Genomic DNA, 6,000 nt, shown 5'->3' on the forward strand with positions numbered 1-6,000 from the left:
CAAGCAGACCGCCAAGCGGTCAAAAGGCAAAACAATTACTCTCGCGGCATTACATTACGCAAATGTTTGGCGCCCGCAATGGTTCAAATGGACACTTCTTTGATGCATCGCATGATGATCGCCAGCGGTGCCGCCTTGTTCCTGAAGACGCGCGCATTCCTTTCTTTCCAAAGTTCTCATCCCACAAGAAGGAGAAGGAAAGATAGAGCTTTCGTGGGTTGACTATTATTAGTGAGTAGCGCATCCCACCAAGATTTGACCGTGTTAAACTGGAGCCAAGGAGTCGTGGGGATATTTAGACCAAGCCAGGCAAACACCTCATTCCAAACTCTAGTAGAGAACCTGCACTTGAAGAGGAGGTGAGCTGCAGATTCTTTCACCTGACGTGGCACTGGTTATGATGCTGCCCTAACGGTGTTGTACATGCACGTTGCACAGTGGGAATGCAACGGCGCTCAATACATCATCACGGTGCAAAGAGAAGAAAAGTAAACAGTAGCATTTCCCTCGAGACCCAGAAAGAACTGAAGCATTTTTTGTTGGAAAATGGTCGGCAAGGGAAGCAGCCGAACGTGCAGCACACTGGACTGGACCCTCCCGGAACGACCGCCCTGGTGGGCACATGAGCACGGCGGTACGTGCAGCGATCGATCAACAGCGACAGCCGAAGCAGGACCGCCGGATCCAGCAGGACGCCGATAGGCGCCAGACCCACTATTCATTCCACAAGCAGCTCGGTCGTGACAGATCGACGACGAAGATGTAAGCATACAAGAAAATTATACGACACCCTTGACGCTGGCTGGACGCCAGATCTTCACCACCGTCGAGCCGATAACCACCCGACCGTATGCTTCCGGCCGGGTCCGAGCAGCTGTGTTTCATTTTCATGGCCTAGTGCATATGCTCGTGGCCGGCCGTGGGCGCGTGCGGTGCGGGATACACAGGCCAGGTCGCGCGGCTGATGAGACACCGCTGCCTGCTCGTCAGTCGTCACGCTCGCAGTCGCAGCATTGGGCTGTGCCGGCCTGATGCTTTTTTGGGACGCGCCGGTCGTGTTACCAAAAGGCACGCGACAGAGGCAATAATCGCCGGCGTTGTGTCAAACCTGTCCATGTTCTGCCTTTGTGTTTTGTGCCGACGGGGGTGAGCTAGCGCACCTATGTTATTGCCTCGATCACTACCTGGCATGGCCTGGCCTAGCTACCATCTGAGCTGAGTAAATTACACAGAAGTACCACAATTCGGGCATTGGAAGCAGATTGGTATCAAGATTGGTAATTTTTACATGTCAGTACCAACTTTGAGGCGAGACGTTGCAAAAAAGGCTAAAACCGATGTTTATACGTATTGACGGGAAAACTGACCAGTTGGGCCCGTCTGTTAGGTGCTGACGTGGCATCTTTTTTACAGAAAACCCCCTTGCTTTATACTTAATCCCATAGATGCCCAATTATTTTGGGAAAAAATGCTCCTATAAGAGCCTTTTTTTTTCGTTAGTAATTTCCACCGTCGATTTGGACTCGTTTGAATTTTTGCGTCGATTTGAACGAACAAATAAAAGAAACGAAAATTAAATCCCGCCCAGGATTCGAACCATCGACCTGCTTTTCCGCAGCGACGCGTGCTAGCCACCCCGCCAGAGCATCGCTCGCGACACAAAGCAGGCGAAGCTCTTCTTATATAGCTCAGGAACGCTGGGCCGGCCCACCCAGGCCTGCAATTTTTTTTTTCGTTTCACACTTACCTGGCGCGCGTGTTGCGGCTCCTGCAATTTTTTTTTTCGTTTCACACTTACCTGGCGCGCGTGTTGCGGCTCATTCATGGGAGCTCCTAGTCGGCGCTGTTAGGCCGGCCCATTTGTTTTTCCCTTTCTGCCAGAAACTGCAAAAATTATACGCAGGTAACACTTACCTGGCGCGCGTGTTGCGGCTCCTGCAATTTTTTTTTTCGTTTCACACTTACCTGGCGCGCGTGTTGCGGCTCATTCATGGGAGCTCCTAGTCGGCGCTGTTAGGCCGGCCCATTTGTTTTTCCCTTTCTGCCAGAAACTGCAAAAATTATACGCAGGTAACAAGACTTGAACACTAGACCTCACGAACCAATTCCGGGTGCGCCAACCACTACGCCATGGTAAGACACATGCTTATCATCTTCGTCGGCTTCCTTTTATTCTTTCTGCAGCTCGCGAACCTCAGACCCTTCCGCAAACTGTTTTTTTAATCTTTTTTTCTCTTTTTATGTAACGGTTTTGTTCGCCTTCTTTCTTTCCTTTTTTGCTAAATACGTGCACCTTTTGAAAAAAAATCAAAGATTATTTTTTCAAAATGCACGAGTTTTTTAAAAATTTGAAAAAAAATCATTGGTTTTTTTAAAAGTTCATCAAATTTTAAGAAAGTTCATCGCATCTAAAAAATGTTCATCAAATTTGAGAAAAGATCATTAAAACTGGAAAAGCTTCATCGAATCTGAAAAAAAGTTCATCGAATCTGAAAAAAATCATCAATTTTGAAAAAAAACATCAGATTTGAAAAAATAGTTCAACGGATTTCAAAAAAAGTTCATCAAGTTTGGAGAAGTTCATCAGATATGAAAAAAAGTTCATCGGATTTCAAAAAAAGTTTGTCAAACTGATTACATAATTTCTTATTTTATACTGAACATTTTTAATGCATGATGAACTTTTCTTTAGAAACGGTGAACATTTTTCTTATAATATGAACGTTGAACATATTTTGAATGCAAATTGAATATTTTTGTAATATATGTTGAAATATTTAGCTCCTTAATAATACTAATATGTAATCGCAAAAAATATATGTATTAATATTCATGATTAAAAAAAACAGTAAACCAGTGTGCAGCCTCGCTGGGCCAACCGCCGGCCCAACGTCTTTGGGCTAGTATAAAAACGGTCTAGCCTGGAGTACGTCGCGAGCGCTGCCGTGGCCGAGTGGCTAGCGCACTGCGCTGCTGAGCGACGGGTAGGCGGTTCGAATCCTGCGCTGGATTCAATTTTGTTTTGTTTTATTTATTCGTTTAAACCGACGCAAATATTCAAACGAGTCCAAATCGATGGTGAATGTTACGAACGAAAAAAAAGACTCTTATAGGAGCAATTTTTTCCGAAATAATTAGGCATTTATGTGATTACGTACAAAGAAAGGGATTTTCTACAAAAAAACATGCCACGTCGGCACCCGACAGGCGGGCCCAACCGGTCAGTTTCCCATACGTATAAATAACAGTTTTAGCCTTTTTTGTAACGTCTCGCCCCAAAGTTGGTACTGACACGTAAAAATTACCAATCTTGGCACCAATCTGTTTTCAATGCCCCAATTGTGGTACTTCTGTGCAATTTACTCATCTGAGCTTGACAACAGCGCGAGTAGATTTGCACGGAATTGCTCCACACACGACATCATGTGGCCGATCCATGAACGACAATAAATCCAGTGAACAGAGTGTGGGCTGTGGACAGAGTTTCGGTGGCTGGGATTCATCCTCGTGCACTGATCGTCTGAATTCTGGCGCTTTTATTTATGCCATGAAGGACAATTGATCATGAGCTCGCTGTTTACTAGTACTACTACTACTACACTTGGTACTGCTGAAACTAGCTATAGTAGGCTGCGTCAATTTTTGGTTGCGACTGCACTGTGATCAAGCATTAAACATGTGAGGTGAAGGCACAATTAATGGTGGAAATCTCACTAGCCATAATGCCCACATGATCCATTGTTTACGCCATATCATTGGTACTCTCTTCGACTTAACAGCAACTCTAGCATACTCATTTCCTAAAGGGCTCCCTCTAAAACCATTTTAAGGTTTGTCAGCTCGGTGCTTTCTTAGGTTCCCTAAAATGGTAGTCTCTGTATTTTCTTTTCCACTTCTCCTGCACGCGCTTTTTTCGTGTTTCAACATCAGACAACTCAACAACATTTCAAATCCATAATTTTTATTTTTGGGGTTTTTATCATTTATGCCACTAATTGTGTTTCACTACTCAGTTTTGCCATTAAAAATTACAACTGCTCAAAAATACCATCGTTCTATGAGATGTTTTCCCAAAAATGTCATTAGATATATAAAAAATGACATCGTTCCATTAAATGTTTGCTCAGAAATGCCATTAGACATCATTATTATCAGGTCAAACTCGTTGATCATGTTATATGACAAAAATACCCCTATACCCACCTGCCAGCTATCTCTATCTCACAATGATAAGTGTGGACCCCACTTGTTAGGAGTAAGCAAGCGAATAATTTTAGAGAAAATAAGAACGTTGTTGGGATCAAGTGGGACCCACATTTTATTGTAGTGAGATAGAAGGGGAGCTGACATGTAGGTCTATAGGTATTTTGCTCATTATGACATGGCAAACGAGATTTGAGCTGACAATCATGGTGTCGAGTGGCATTTTTAAGCACGCGCCTAACGAAGCGATGGTTTTTTTGACCAGTTGAAATTCCTAGTGGCAAACCTGAGCAGTGAGACACAACCAGTGGCATAAATGATAAATAAAACCCTTTTTTTAAGTCGAACATAACATTACAGTGTCCAAGTGCATGAATATATCATGATAATCATCACCCAAAAGCTCGATGTGGTAAAACTCAAGTACTCCTTCTTTGAAGAATTTAGAATGTGGAAGCGCAAAGCCCGCACTTGAAGAACTTGATCATGACCATAGTCCACACCTCTTGGGGCCGGGTGGGGTGGCTTCACCCTACATTGGCTTTTACCCCCGTTATGTGAGAGGGCAACAACAACCATTGTTGCATCAGCAGTTTCAAATTGGTCGCACCGCACAAGTTCTTCTTCCAATCCGATGACGGTGCCTCCACATTAGACTACTCGGATATCTTGAAGAACTCTACTCCAAAGCGGCGCCGAAATGGCGAAAATGGCTTGAGATCCAGGCTCCATTTGTCCACTCCTTTATAGACCCCTCACGCCTTGAAGGGTCACATCGACGACGATCGGCCCAATCATTCTCGCAACCCGTTATTTCTGCATGATTGATAATATGGGTGCGTGATTGAAAGTAGGAATTCCCACATCGTTCAATTATCTCTGATGCTTGGGTCCATCGATGATGACCTTTAGGTTAGCTAAGGTGTGTATGTTTTGTCATCACCACCCACAATGACAGTGGTTGGCCATCCGAATTTTTTGGAGTGTGTGGGATGTTTCACATTCTGGACTAGGGATATCTTATTTAGAGCACGGTGTTGCCTCAAGTAAGCTCTCGATGACTTAGAAGGGCCCCGTGAGCCTGACTAAATTGTCCAACTGCTTCTCGAAACCTAACCAAAGATATCTTGTCAGGAGGATCTGAAAGGTGGCGGACTAAAGGTTTACATTTGATTTCATTTCCAGTGGTCACAAACCTAATTTCGCATAATGGCGAGGGTCTTGTGGGTGTGTAGTGCATTAATACTGAAAAGGTATACCATCTGGGTGAGAATAGATCGTATCAAACTATTGGTGCATATATTCCCCGAGGCTTGCATTTGGAGGAGATAAGGACATCCGCGATGATTCCAAGAGCATGATTAGATCATATTGTATTACACTAGAGACCGATGACTTACCGACGAATAAAATGCCTGTACATGAGTACCCAAGGTCCCATGCCAAAGACTCGAGCCATTTGTGAAGACTTAACACCTCGAAACCTAGCTTGTAGGTCCAATCTAGCTCTTGTACTCTTGTCTCATATCAATACATGAATAATAGGAGGTAGGTCCATCACCCATCGAGGAGGGAGGGGCGGCCTTAACCTGCGAAAACCTGTGTCTTCATAGTCTCCAATGAGCTCCCCTGGGGCTCCAACCTCCTTCTCCTTCTCCCTCCCCCTATGGATACTTCATACTTCTACGTGACTAACTATAAGTAAGCCCACCCAAGAAGTGCTCTATCCTTCGCCCTAGAGCCTTCGGTATCATAGCCAAAACAATGATAATATACGGTAGTAAGATCGGTGGTACA

Source organism: Triticum dicoccoides, chromosome 1A, assembly GCF_002162155.2.
Source record: "Triticum dicoccoides isolate Atlit2015 ecotype Zavitan chromosome 1A, WEW_v2.0, whole genome shotgun sequence".
Lineage (NCBI taxonomy): Eukaryota > Viridiplantae > Streptophyta > Magnoliopsida > Poales > Poaceae > Triticum > Triticum dicoccoides.